The sequence below is a fragment of the Salarias fasciatus genome, chromosome 13 (assembly GCF_902148845.1).
Source record: "Salarias fasciatus chromosome 13, fSalaFa1.1, whole genome shotgun sequence".
Lineage (NCBI taxonomy): Eukaryota > Metazoa > Chordata > Actinopteri > Blenniiformes > Blenniidae > Salarias > Salarias fasciatus.
The window spans coordinates 22,336,197-22,351,766 of NC_043757.1; the positions used below are offsets into that span (position 1 = coordinate 22,336,197).

Below are 15,570 nucleotides of genomic sequence, written 5' to 3' on the forward strand. Positions count from 1 at the left end.
TGCACACCAAACTCTGCCTGATTAGGCGCAAGTAAGCAAGACAAGTGGGCAGATAAATAAAGGGAGGGAAAAAAAAAAAGAAAAAGTGGGAGCATGAGAGGTAACTGCAGGAGGCCAGCTGGGGCCAAAGATGAACATGAGTCTCATCCTAATTATTGCGGAACAGGGTGAGGTATGTCTTCTCTGAACACCATGGGAAAGAAGACGTGTTAGGGAGAGTGGGAGTGTGAAAGTTTAAGTTTTCACATCATGCTAATGCCAAGCGGCGCTGACAGCCATGAACGCTCGCTGTACGTGGAAAGAAAGACGAGGCGGTGGTGATGACACAACGGGAGATATTGCCAAGAAATAGAATAGAGTAGAAAAAACCAGACAGAGGGAACTTCTTAAGACGTTTGTTTCACAAAATCTTTTGGTACAGTTTGTTTAATCAACATTGTAAATGAAACGATCGGCCGAGGAGAACATGCATACTGTTAAAATTACTTGTTGAGCGCTGCTAGTACTTTTTGAGACATGGATTTCCAGTAAACCCCATCCTGGGGCAATTAGAGAAAAGCTTGAATAGACTGCAACTATACAGACAATAAATTAGGAAAAAACACTGTAAATGAAGCATTTTTTAAATTATTCCTACCCTCCTTTGACTACTGTGGTTGCATCAGAGATACAGAGAGAATTTATCTTGTAAGTTGTGGTTTATGCCTTTGCTAGGAAGGTATCTAATTTGCCAGCGCGCTCTGGTAGCGGCCTCAAGTAATGGTTATACTGCTTTATGGCTGGCACAAGCTTTTCAATACACCTGAGGAGCACTTTAATTTAATCTGTCTCATCAAGATCAATAAATGTGTCTGAACTGTGACTCTTTGGGACATACTGCCTGTTAATAGGCCACAATGATTTTAGAGCGACTATTTTCTCCCAACCTCTCACACGCGGTTTGGTTCCTCGGCTGCACTGAACGTCGACTCTAATCAAGGTGGAGAGCCGCAGCATCGCCGGGATGTGCAAAAGCAGAGCTCTTTCATACATTAAGGGGAGCCTGAAAGGGGAATTGTACGAAGTTTCATCTTTCACTCAAGTAACCTTTCTTTATTTTGTACAGTACGGAGCGAAGTGCACGGGGAAGGCTGTGGGAAAGGAAAGACATGGGAGGGTGGGAGGAGAGGGGTTCCCAAAGCTGAGGAGAAGGCGGAGACGTGGGAGAGGATAGGGGGTGCATGATCAAAGCCTATATTTTGAAATCACTTACTTCTCCATTAGTTTGATTAATGGGGCCAGCTTCACAGCCAGACAGAGGCAAGGGGCTTGAAAAATGATGCAATTACTGCTTTTTGAATAGGGGGCTGAAAAGGCCTGTTTGAGAGAAGGATCTTGAGGAGATTCTACAGGGCATCCTGGACAGCAGACTTTCTCCTCTTCATCCATCCACTCCACTCCCCCCCCCCCCCACCCCGCCCCGCCACACACCCCGAAGCCTCACGGCACTACTCTAACCTTTCCCCTGCAAGGCGTCTCTCATCAGGCTTCACTGCATGCTTCATTGGTTCTCTCAAAGCCGAGAGGGAAGCACATTACAGTATAAATTGTGATTAATATGCAGCCACAGCTTCTTTCGATGTTTGTGTCACATTTTGTTTAACAATCAGATGATCCTTTATTCGATTCGTGCTTCCTTTCTTCTTCTTCTTTTTTTTTTTTTTTTTGACAGCATGTATTTCAGCATACTAATATTGCTCAGACACTCATCGAGCAATATGAAAAGAATATTATGTAAACCTCTTGAGTGATTACAGCCATAACAGAAAAGTCTCAAGAGCCGCTTACAAAGATGTTTTAATGAAACGCTGCGACAGTTATCTCCAAACACTTTGAAATGTCCACCTTAATTGGTTGGCTGTAATTACACAAAATGGTCACAACAAAAGAGGCTGCCACGTCCTCTTTTGAAAAACCATATCTGAAGCGTGTGGTCTGCTCAATGTAATAACACGGAAAGCTTTATATTTTCTCAAAACAGTGTTGATCATCAATTAGACACAACTATGCACAATTTCAGTCAAAGATACTTTTAGTTGAACACAAATAATTAAAGATGTATGTGCCACCTGGGGAAATGCTTTAAAGATTCTCTAAAGCCCTTGGACTGACTTTTTATCTGATCGTAATCCTCGGTGACCTTCACAACAGACATCAGCGAAACAGTTAAAGCCCCACTGCCCAATTGGAGCGGCCTTTATGAGCCACCGTGTGTGGGATGCAGTCCACAAGAGATAAAACTACAAATTGGTTCCTTACTTCAACTTTGTTAATGAGCACAAATCACTGCACCACACCCCTAGAAGTTGAAGGGAAGAACTTTAAAAAAAAAAAAAAATAGTAAAGTGACTCGCAGGAAAGAGAGACCATGATGGGGGGGGGCATTCGTGCTTGTCAAAATCTTTGTAATCCAATGCATTTGAACAAGGTGGGTGGTAACTCTTCTGGAAAGCAGAAAGGGCAGGAAAACCTTTACTTAAATGCCATCCAGTCTGTGTGCTTTTGGATAATAACTACTTTTCAGCCACCTCTCTGTTCCAACTCTGACTACGTTTTTTGCTCTGTGGGAAGGTCTTGATTATGGCGGCAATGAAAAAGCAATTGCCTATTTCCTGTCAAGCCTGGGAGGCCTGTGAACTCTTCAGGTTCTTTATCTGCTCTGGATGAAATCAGAGCCACAGTCACACAGCCAGTGGTTGACTACAGCACCATAGAGACCTGCTGGGTCATGCTGGTGAGAGCGTGTGTGTGTCTGTTCGAGTTAAAAGGCTTTCGTGAAAGCCATAGGCATCACCTCTGGGAGAAAGGTGAACAAAAGTTTAGAGGGCCAGATGGATGGAAGCAGGAGAAAAAGTGCCCTCTCCAATTTAGTCCAATTGTACAATGCTCAAGACTTGAATTAAACGGGAGGATTGACGAGATAAAGTCTAAATCAGATCCAAACTGCACCTAAATGAAACGGGAGATAACCGGCACGAGTCGGCATAATGAATCCCGCAACAGTTTTGGTGTGAAATCGCTGCTCGTTTATGCATTCACGTTTACAGTGATTCTATCATGAGTGCTGCCTTCGTTTGGGATTTTTATCTCTTTTCCTTTTTTTTTTTAACTCAAAGTCAGTTAAAGATTTCACACAATGTTCCCAATGCGATGCAAATCCACTAATGCAATTGCAGAATCACTCAGAGCCTTATGAAACCCCCACAGGTTTATGGGAAAGGCTTTTCTCCGAACAGCAGGTTTGTGCTGTGAAGCACTTGATGACTAAATGATTAGAAAAGTATTCATAACCCCATAATTAAAGATACGTGGAAAGTTATATTCTTTTGAGATGTTAAACAAGATGAAAAAAGAAAATGCTCGATGTTACAGGAAAACTAACGAAAATGAAAAGTTTATTGTTGTATTCAAATTCATGTATAATGGAAATAAGCCTTTGGCAACAAAGGGAAATAAAGGAGCAGCTATTCTGCTGATTGCAAATGAAGCCGCTTTATACAAGTTGATCTTCTTTTCATTTTAGGCATAGTATAAATACAGCAATGTACCTTTTTGACTCCAGATTAAAAACCCTCCATGTATAACAACTTCAGCACATCTTCACATGTGAACAGGCCTAAATGTCTATATCTTTTAACTCAGACCTGCAATTTAGATATCCTGATAAATGAATGTGCTTGTCCACATGTCGGACGGTAACCTATCTATATGGTGAAAAGGTAAATCCAGGCAAGTGAATCAGGTGAGAAAGGGAATGAAAGGACACCTGAACTGGCATTTGTATTAATATTCTTTCCACCGGGGCTGTACTTTAATTGAACATTTTCTCCAGAGCTTTGGGGCTGTGAAAGGCTGCGTGCTGGGTACCAATACAGTACTTGTTTTCCAAGTGGTTGGCTTTGCAATTACCCTTATAACTCGTACTGTATTTTGAGTACGCCATTTGGGAATTGGGCAATAATCCTGAGCCCACAGCAACAATTTCACAGAGACAGAACTTTCCGACAATATTGTGGAGTTTTGGTATAATTGCATCTTATATTATGCTTCAGGGAGACGACTATACAGAGAGATAAAGCCATTAACGTATACAGACAAAGTAGCTGTGTTATGACTCCTCCAATTAAACAAGGATATGAGTTACACAAAAAAAAAGCAAAGAAAAAGAGTTTAGAAATTGCTGAAATGATTCTACAACAGTGAAAATAATAATCAGACACAGACGAACACACTAAAGAAATGCTAATCAGTTGCCCTTTGGGCTCCGATCCTTCTGGGAGCTGAACTTGCTGAAACAAAAAAAAAAAAAGAAAATGAAAAAAAAAAAAAAAACCTGGCTGTGCATGAGCAGCCCTGCTATTTAAAGAACTCTTGACACTTATGTATAACTCTAGAGGTCACCAGATAAATGAGATAGACTTCACTGGGTACCTTTTTACAAGATTAACCGTTCTCCCTCCTGAAGAAATAAAAACTGCCCAAGAGGTTTACTGTTTCAATAATGGTAAGCATGATTCATAATCACAAACATTAATCAAAGTTTATCACTCTCTGTCAGTGCAGGAATGCGTTTTGGGCACTGCCACTGAAATACAGAAACTAAGGAGAGGTCTGTGCTCCAAACCAGGATCTTTTCAATATTTCATTCTCTTGTCACACGAAAACAAAACGGCTGAGTTTGGCTTGATCGTCCAGCGTTTTCATCACCGTGCTCATTATCGCAAGGATGATCACTTTTATCACGACGACTTTCACCATCGGCAACACCAGATTTACCCTTTCAAGGACCCTTCCCCTCATTTTTAGCATTTATTAATGCAGGGAATAAGCGATCACCTCAAATACACTGCTGTTTCAATGCTCCAGCATTACTTATGAAAAGGCAAATTATTTATGAAAAGCTCTTTAACTTCAGCAGATGATTCATACTGGTGCAAGTAATAACAATCCATCAAGTAAAGAGCTTGCCAACTGCCCCGGTTTCAATTTTAATACCAGAGTTTGGGTATACAACAATTTCTCTTGATTATTCACCTCACCCGTGAGATATGGCCATGAAATGGTTTTATTTAGATTTCTCGCTAAACTACTTTGTTACACCGTGCTGCAGTTTCAGAGGAGGGAACCTATTGTGCACGTAGGCAAAATCATCCTGAATATTTTATAGTCACGGTTGCTGAATGTCACCGAACGCTGTTCGCACAAGCTCCTGGGAGGCTCCATTAATTGATCACAGACAGAGGGGGGGAGTCATCTATTATTCACCTGACAAACTGTAGCATTTATTCGTCATGCAGAGCAATTAATATTTTCACTGTCTGCATTACAGGTTCCCCACGCGCCATAAAAAAACATGGGACTTGTTAGAGAGAAGATCCACGGAGTGGCTAAATTTAGTCACGGCCAACTAAACTGCTTCGCTCCAGGCCCGGGACGGGATTCGTGTACACATTTAGAGGATACGAAGACTGCAAAATGACACTTGCAGTGAGTCCCAGTATGTTTCTCCTGTGAGTATTTTCACATTACTAAACTACTACAGCGGGCATAAAGAGTGCATAAATCTAAAGCATAATGTACCTGTTTATGTGGCTAACGGAAAGATGGCAAAACAAATGGAAGGAGAATATTAGCAAAGAAAACAAGCTTGTAGAGAGGGGGTGAGCAGAAATGAACCCAGCAAGAGAAATGGAGTCACAGATAAAACTATACAGTGCAATAAGAGAGCGCACCATAGGAGATGAGGTTATAGCAAAAAAAATAAAAAGAGAAACAAAAAAAGGCAAGGGCAGAAAGATAAAGTGCCAGTGTAGAGAGGAGAAAAACATGAAACCATTAGGATGGGAATAATACAAAGAGGAAAAGAGGGAATGTCCTGTAACAGGGACAGAAGGGGAAAGAGAGACAAAAAGAGAGAAGAGGAGGGAACAGAGGGCAGCGGAGGATGAGATGTAGGACAATGATAGATCGTTTTCTGGCAGCCTCAATTTGTCATGCTGTTATTGGGAGGAAAATGGAATAGAGGAGCAGCACCGAGGGTCAGGGGAAGAGGACAGGGGTCCAGAGGTGGGAGCGTTAAGCCAGAGGGGAGCAACACCAGCAGACAGTGAGCGAGATAAACTCCACACACCTTCTCACCTCCACCGTTCAACAAACAACTGCTGAGGTTACAGAGCTCTGACAACTTCATACCAGTCACCAGTGGCTGGTGCTGGTTAACCACTCCATGTGTCAACTCATATCCTTTCTATTCCCTGTTCCTGACACAGAAAGCAAACAGAATGATCACTATGCAACACGACGTTGGTTTATTTAGAAGCTACAACACACTTTCACTCTATTTTACACATCAGAACAAACACAAACAACTGGAAGTCACAACGTAACCTGACTTAATTTTCGGTGAAGAAAGAGAAAACGATTCACTGCAGGTTAGAATCACCCCAAGAAAACTTTTTCTGAAGCGCTCCTCTGTACCTTTATTTGGGTTTTAGCATCAAAGGTCACTGTCACACTCAGTTGTCTTCATAACTCGCTGTCAAGTTTTCAGGCATAAACATAATTCTCATCACGTTTTAGAAAGGGTAAAGCTGATTTCCTCTCTGTGCACTCTGCTGTAAAAACCATTAAAAAAAAGGTGAGGAGGACTGAGGCATTGATTAAAAAAAATAGGAGTTTTTGGAATAAAGGGCACTTTTCTGTGCTATAACACCATCAGGTAACTCTAACAAGAGCTGTAAAATTAACCACTTATTACACAAACCCAGTGTCAAAACCTATTATCTCTTTGTATCCGTGGTTAAGTAAAATTACAGCTTTCCGAACCCGAAGAATAAATGCATAAATTAGCAAAATTGAGTTTACGGCCATGCGACTGGCTGAGTGTGCACAAGAGCAGCATAAACTGAATTCTCAATGACATACGGCAGTTCTAAACTGCAGATGAGATCATTTTAACCGTTCCGTTTCCCACATACACCGACTGGCCACCTCATTAGGTGCTCATGCACGATCTAATGCGATCCAGTACATCAGTCTTCGCAAAAGTAATAATCAGAGAGATTTTAATCAACATTTAAAATGCAGTTTGCATTGGTGCTGAGTTACATTACGGATCATGATGATTTGGTTTGTATCAACTTGGCCACATAAACCTGCAGGCGAGGGGCAGCGATCCAGCCTAAGACTGTTGCAAAATGTGGCACTATTACCTTTACAAATACAAAATCCATGGTGGATTTATGGCACAGTGTCACAAAAGATTGTGAAAGTTTACTGAATAAAGTGTCCAGTCACTATATCCAGGTACAAATAGCAATGCCAGTATCAGATTTTAGATCTGACTGCCAGTTATGTACCACGCTTGTGTCAATCTGATCATATATTAGCAGTAGAAAGGATCAACTTTATTTTTTCTCTCTTTAGGGATGCCAACAGAAGCTGCAAATGCAACATTAATCCCCGGTTCACACCAGGCAAAGCTGCATCGACGAACTCAGTGTGATCCATGGCCATTATACACAATATCAGTGTTTCCATCTGAAGCAGCTCGGCGCTTTGCACTCCATCTTCGGTGGAAACCACATTAAGCTGTATAGAAGAGATCATCTCAGATAAGGAGTTTTCCACACCGAAGCCACATGAGAGCGATAATTTTCAATATATCTCAATTGACCTCATTTCATTTAACTTAATTTCATGAACATTTTGGAGGCAAAGGGAGTCAAATGCAAGAAGTTTGAGAGTTTATCATATTTTCACTCAAGCTAGGTGACAAACCTTCCATGTCTGCTGTGACTGTCCCATAGCTCTACATCTAGACAATAGTTATACATCCAGAGACAACAGGAATAAGTTTTAAAATTGTTTATGTACGGTCACTTATTCTAAATAATGAACGGGAGAATCGTTCTCATTAGTTTTTTGATCCATTGGATAATTAAAAACGTGAAATGCACGTTCCAAATGCACCTCGACTCTTTTCATACAGTCGAGATTATTGTTTATGCTTCACAGTCGAGATCTGTTTCTATTAAGGATGCGCTCTCTCGCTGTAAAGTAGTAGCCTTGGCTTATGTGTCGCTTTGATCGACAACACCATGAGCTTATTTACCTGAACTTTTCACATGATTTCACTCATTCGGTACCAAGCAGTGGCCTTCATTGGTATTCGGAGTCGCTGTAATTCAATCTTCTGGTTGGCTGCAAGTGTTTTTCATATCATCTTTAAAAGGGGGAAAAAAAATCAGTCCTAGCAGTATTTTTTGGAGCTTTTTAATTATTGCCAGCCTCACTCATTAGCGCTAAGGGAGGGGGTGTAGACTGAACTGGCAGTGATAGATCTGGGGAAGGAGTGAGGAGTGACGCTGAGAAGGTGTGCATGTGTCTGGGTTTCCTTCTGTGCGTGCACAAACCTAAAGGATGTTGTTTGTGCCAGTACTATGCTCCCCTGCACCAACACCATGCTCTCTGTGTCAGGTTAATGAATCATGCTGCGATAAACACTTCCAGGTCATGGCCAGCTTTATTCCATCCGAGAGAGGGAGAGAAGACGGAGAGAGGGAGAGAGGGAAAGTGCAGGCGCCAAGACACAACTGTGCTGCATGCTGGAATTATTTTTGTTTTACGACGAGAGGAGACCAATCCACTAGAATCAGGCTGACTAACTCTTATTTTGATAAACACATCTCATCTTAACATGTGTCATCTGTGAAAATAAGAAATGCTGTCAAAATCCAGAGCAACGGTTAAAAAAAAAAAAAATTGCAGGAAAACTGCAAAAAAAGTAGGCAAAGCAGAAAGCATAGGGTGCAGGAAATGAAGACAGTCCAGACACCAAGGTTATTAACTTTTCTTGCTGAGAGCTGCTAAAGGTGGAAGATGGTTTTAGACTTTCGCCACAGCTTGATAACATAGAAAGCAGCTGCCAACAAAATGGAATGATATTTGGTTTTAGAAAAGTGGCATATAAAACTTCAATCAGTGCCATTTAAAAAAAAAAAAAAAAAAAAAAAAAAAAGCAATTCATGAGATTTTCTTTTTAAACCTGTCACCTGAAAATTAAAGAAAACATATTTTTTCAAAACATTTGTTTTAATTTCTCACCCCCCACACACTGCTATTCAACCTGTGACACTTAATTTGACGAAATAATTGCTATAGATACAGTGAAAGCTTACAGTCAAGAGAGGCTTATGGGTAAAGAGAGAAGTGTGTGTGTGTGTGTGTGTGTGTGTGTGTGTGTGTGTGTGTGTGTGTGTGTGTGTGTCGTGCCTCACAAAGTTGTCATGTTAGCGGCACTAAATTTTCCCAACAAGAAAAGTCACCACGGCTATCTTTTTCCAAAGCACCCCATAATAGCATGTCAGAGTGGGCTGCTTTTAAATCATCATCCTCAACGCGCTGGTGACAATAGGACTGACGAGTCCTTGGCATCACATCACAATTTATAGCAAGGGCAAATGTGTTTATCGCGTCAGAAACTGAAGTGTCACAATTGTCCGTGTTTAATCAGAAACTGATGGCCTCAAAGGCTGACAAGTGAATCTGCACATTGGTTTTGGAGAAAACAGCATTTTCGTCTTTGTGCAGTTGTTGAATATTTGTCACTCGTAAATTAAAAAAAAGAGAGATGACAAAAAGGAAATATGTTCCGAGTTATCTATTGAAATAAATCACTTTAAGCATCACACCAGATCTCCTGTGCTCTGCTGGAGTTATTTTGGGATAGGTCAACCGAGTAAAAAGTAAGTTTTATGCCTCAGTTCTGCACAGGAGATAAGACCTTGAAGGAGTACACAAACAGCTCCAGTATATCCACTCGGTGGTGGCATTTATATTGCCTCGTACCCTTTGAAATGAATATTCTGGTCTTGAACAACATGTGTCTGTTGGCAGAAATGAAGGTCCGTGAAGAAAAGGCAAAAATACTCAAGGGGACCAGTAACAACTTAAAAGTGAAATAAAGCAATCCACAACCAGGAGTCTGGCAGGTGAAGGTCACAACTGCAAGTCTTAAAGTGTTTGGCAGTTCAAATGGAGCCCCACTGACACTAAAGGGCGTATTTACTTTAAACACAGCTTTTATCCAAGCTGGGAAATCCAATATAGAAAAAAAAAAAGGAGTGTGACAGATTGAGGACATCTGCTTTTCTGTGACAAAGCTGAATAATGATCATGTTTGGGTACAAAGACAGGTGCTTTGTGGCGCAATGGCACAGTTGAGTCAGGAGAAATTTCCATTTCTGTCTAAACTCATCTCAGACTCTAGCTGGACATTCTTGCCCGAAAACATAAATCCCTCTCATGTAATCTGTAGAAGAGGAAATTGACTTTGCCTTTAAATCAAATCATTTGTCTCAATGCACTTTAAAAGCTCAGGCATACTGGCAAACATTTATGCACACCAATGGCGACAGCTGCCAAGCAAGTTGCTTTCCCACCAATGGATGCAACCTGGAGTGTTTCCCCTCAGGGCATTTTGACACAGACAAGGCAGAAATAGAGATAGAACTGAATACAATGCTCTTGGGATTTGAAGAGGACCTCCTTTACGAACTGAGACAGAACCACCATGTCTGCAGAACTGAAATATATTGTGAAATTTTCTGGGCTTCATGTCAGTAATTCATATTGTGACCATCTGGATGTCGGTGATTCAGGTAAAGTTGTATTGATCTACTTTTCAATGTAGCCAAAGTTTGAGCAGAATGTAGAAAAACTGTCCTTTGATGATCTGTGCGTTGGTCATAGAACGTTTTTTGAAGAGATCTCAAGCTGTGAAAACTATTATCTGTCCCTGAATTTAAGTGCATCATTAGAAATGTGCTGAAGGAGGAATGATGCTGCTTTTCCAGGGAGTTTTGAGTTATACGGTCTTTGTGGTATTTGTGTGGATGATTTTGCATGTTTTATATTATCTTGCAGTTGTGATTTTGCCCTGGAAGCAACTTTGACCCTTTGATTCTCAGATTTTCACATCAATATCAATTTTTTTGTTTCCATCTGTTTTAATGTCAGATTGAAATATTTATATGTCATGTGATAAATTAAAAAAATGTTTAAAGCTGCCCAACTCCATTACTTTAACATGTCCTATCTATTTGTTTTTTTTTTTTTTTTTATCCTGGTATTACATGGTTGCAGTTTCAATGGATAGTGCTCATCGCGGAGCACACAGACTCTCAACACATTTCCCTTTTGTCTTGCCACGGCCCCATCCCTTCCATTAGAACTCAACCATTACGGTTTCATACAGAGTTGCTTTATTATGTCGGAGCAGCCCTCTGTAGCTTTCCATCTCTTTCTCATTGTTGACCTTTCTTTTCTACATCCATCTCCCTCCTGTCCTTAATTTCTCCCGCTGCCTTTGTGCACCTCCTGTTTGCGGGCTGCCTCTCCCTCTCTCTCTGTTCCTGTCTTCCTCCTTTAACCCCGCTGCCACCCTGAGCGGCATCTCTTTCTCCCTCTCACGTTACCTGGCAGCAGGCAGCAGTGCTTGTCACTTTCGGAGCTCGGTGTAGGCGCCGCACACGGGCTACACCTCAGCCTGCCCCTCCGCTCAATCCATCAACTGCCCCGCGGAGCTGGCATGGCAGCTGACACCACCTATTCTGCTTTCTCTCACATCAACAACTTTAGGAGGCCACCGCCATAAAAATAGCAGCATAAAGTGCTACAGAGGCTAAAAAGAAAAAAAAAAAACACCATTTCTTTAATGTCAGATCAAACTTCTCCCAGGCCCATAACTGCGAGTTAGAGTTAGTCGCTACCTTCCTCATTTTGAGAAGATAAGACAGCAAATACATGCTGGCATCAGTGTAATATTTAAGGTAAGCGGATATTATTTTTACTATAAAGGCGCATTAGTCATTTTCACAGTTCACATTCGATACAGGTATTCCAGTTGCTTAAAGCATTTTAATCAGTGTTGGTGGAAATGAATGATTATGTCTCAAAGCCCAAGCTCAGAGAGCCAAGAATCTAATTCGGGTGTCTCCAAGATATATAGCTTGGAGCTTCTCCTTTGACAATTAATTGGTGAGTGACTTTGGTAACTCATAAAATGTGTCAGATTTTGCACCTAAATGTGCATCATCTTAAGTGAGTGATTCAGCAAATGCGTACAGATACAATCCAAGGACGCAGAAAAAGGACCATTGAATGCTTAAAATTTCACTTTCACGGCCTTCTAAAAGGCTTGCGTGACTCAAAGGAACAGACAGTGGCTGGGTGTCAGGAACGAGGCGACACTGAAACTGACACAAGACGCTACATCCTCTTATTCCTGAAGTGAACGAGAGACGAGATGGCAACTGTCTCGCCGAGAGAAAACAAGCGCCCGAGATTGCGGCGTAAAAAACCGCAGTCACTGTCAATGACATATGCGGCTTGTTCATGGCATGAGGAATGACTGCAGCCCAAGAGGAGACAGGACAAGTGACAAGTGACTCGTGATGGAAAATGAAAGAAATAGAGCAGCTTAAGAATAGTGTAGATCAGAAAAGAATGTGTGATTTCTGCTGATTCATATGCATGGAAACAAAGTTTATGTGGCCGGGGCTACAAAGAGTCAGTGTGGCCGAAAACGCCCTTTAATACGCTTAATACAAAGTGAGATATTTAATTATGCTCATCTATAAGTAAACAAAATATGACAGATCATTTGTTGCGATTTGGAGAGTTTTCCAGCATTTTACAGTCCGCTTGCATGTCTGTTTTGTATAGTTTGAACCTGTTTCTTGGAGTCTTGTGCCTTGTGGTAGCTGCGGTGCATCTCTTCATAGCCCTTTGGGGTCTTTTTATATTGCTACATTATCTCTTTGTGGTGATCTCGTATCTCTTTGCAGTTGTCTTGGGCATCTTTGTAGTTGTTTTGCATCTCTGTAATTATCGTGGTTCTCCTTGTGGCCCTTTAGCCTTTATCTTCGGCCGTTTGTAATAATCTCGGTTTTCACTGAAGTCCTTTTGGATCTCTGTACACTTTGTGTATCTGGTTTCTGTTTTGCATCTCTTTGCAGTTGTTCTCCACACTCCTCAGAGCCTGTTCAATAACCCAGCCATGTATGTGTGCGGTGAGAATAAATAAGAACAGGGTACAGCAGAGCAGAGGACACAATAATAATGAAAGCTCAACAAACTCTGGAGCACACTGACGACAAAGTCAGCAACAGCCTGAAACAGAGCAGGTCTCTGAAGTAAACAGCACCTCCACTGCTTCTCCACACATTTTCACACCGGCACGCACCCATCACTGAGATGATTGAAACCGTTAATCCCGGCGAGTCGTTGACCACATTCTTTTAATATGTACATCACAGTGACAAATTTTTGATCCTGCATTTCCTGAGTACCCAATTCCCCAAGGCCTCATCTTCATTCTCCATTCTGAATCTGAGCATATTTACATTTTTTGCGTCCTCTGGCAAGGAGTGGGAACACTCCGTGACAACAGTCACCGAGATACTAATGAAGCTTTGATGAATATACAAATCTCTCCCACTTCTAATGTATTAACATATTCAGAGGAGCGACCGGGGCCGCGCTGAATGTGAATTCGTGCTTAATTCTCCATCCCAAAGATGCCTTATGTTAATTGTATAAAGGTAAAAATAAGGCATGTAATTGTCTGCAATTAAATGAGATCTTATGTGAAGGGAAAGTGTCTCCGGCAGAGCGAGCGTATGCATGCAGGTACGTGCACGAGCGCCGGCACTGAAGGAGGATTCATGGGCACACAGGAGAAGATCAAAGCAGTACGCCATTAAGGAAACTTGAAAGCTGGAGTGTATTCACAACCTGAGATTTATTTGTTGATGCTTCACTTTCAGATTAATAGCAGGAAACCAACAAAAAGCTAATCGGAATGTAAAGTCTTATATCTAATGCAATTTTAATCTTTTTTTTTTTTTAAATTGTGATATTTGCTTACAATAGATTGAATGGTTGAATTGTTCAATGCAGAAAATTGTGGAAATACAGAGATGGTCTAGACTTCATACCATATTTTTGAAACGGTAAGAGTTGTACACGCTTTAGGCCATGCACATAATACCTCGCTGATTTCATGTGAGCAACTGGATTTCAGTATAAAGAGCATGGTCGCTTCACATATCTCAGAGGGATTCTCTCTTATCCTCCAGTATCTTTAAGCAAAGCTGAGGTGCAAAAGCAATAAAAGTAAAAGATATGGATCTATACAGTTCTGAGGATTTCTTTATTAGACCAAACCAAAACATCAACCAAGGTTTTCTGACGGACTCTACCTGTTCTCCAACTCTGTCTCATCTTTAACCAAGAAACATGGATAAATGTGCTTATTGTGGCTTGTGGAAAAGTTATCACTCAGCACAAAGGCTCAGTCTTTCAAGGCACCTTTTATTGAAGGAAATATGAAAAAGGTTTCTACTAAAAAAAAAAAAAAATCTAGCATGGTGTCCTGGAAATAGGCAAACTGTAAGAACAAAAGATAAAGTGCTTCTTTCGCTGATCTGATTCCTACGCAGAGACATTTCACACCTTCTGTTGCCTGGAAAACAATTGTCATTTTGTTTTGTTTTGTTTTTTTATTAAAATTTCTCTTATTTCTCAAGCAACAAGTCCTTAATAATATGTAACACTTAGCAAACAATACTAGTAAGTAAGCAGCTATTATGAAACTCGAAATCTATTCTTCTTCTAAGGGGTTTCCTCATTTGAGGTAATTACTCTTAAACAATAAAAACATTAAAATAATAAGGTGTAGTCACTCTTGTGTGTTTTTGGTCAATTATGTTTTAACCTTTCAACCAGGTGCAGAGCATTTGTGACAGAAAATGAAGCCAGCTTGGAGGCTGAAATGAAAATGCATATACTAATATTTCTTTTATCCAGACAATCACATAATAGCCAGGTTCGCTGTTGTTGCCCTGTTCACACTGAAGGTAACTTTAAAGATGTGTGCACCCGCACTGCTGAACAGGAACATTCTGGAAACATCGCGATCATATCCATTCAAATATAAAAGGGCAGAAAAAAAAAAAATCAGCCACTTTCTGTATGATCGAAATACATATCATATTGGCTGTCTTCGTAGTTACATTCTCGGTCGAAATGAGTTCAATAGTGAGCAAAGCGACATATCAAAGTGAGTTTGACTGAGGACTGCTCCTCTTCACAGACATGATTTAAAAGAATATTGAGTAACGTGGCATATTTTCTGATTCAGTTTTTTTCTTTTTTTTAAATAACAAAATGATAACACATGTTGTGTTATCTAATGCCACTAACATTTCTTTGTCTATCAGTCCGATTGAGGGCCACATTTTTCTTCTGGGTTGGACAGTCTTTGGTGTATTTTATTTTATGTTTTTTTTTTTTGTAATCAGTGTTTCACTGTCCTTGCCAGATGAGCTGAAGATTAAGTGTCCGACTGTAATGTGTTTGCTGGGCAGAACAAGCCACTCAGCTCACTTTTATGTTGCCATATTTTTCTCTGTCTCCAACATTGCCAATGCCACGCATGCCTAATCTCCAACAATGCCAAAGCTCTAC

At 40.8% G+C, this 15,570-nt stretch overlaps 1 protein-coding gene across 2 annotated transcripts in view; it reads right to left on the reverse strand.

The window, feature by feature from the left end:
* The window catches only part of grid1a (glutamate receptor, ionotropic, delta 1a), a 222,878-nt gene that overhangs the window by 54,542 nt on the left and 152,766 nt on the right, over nucleotides 1–15,570 (reverse strand). The window lies entirely within an intron of this gene.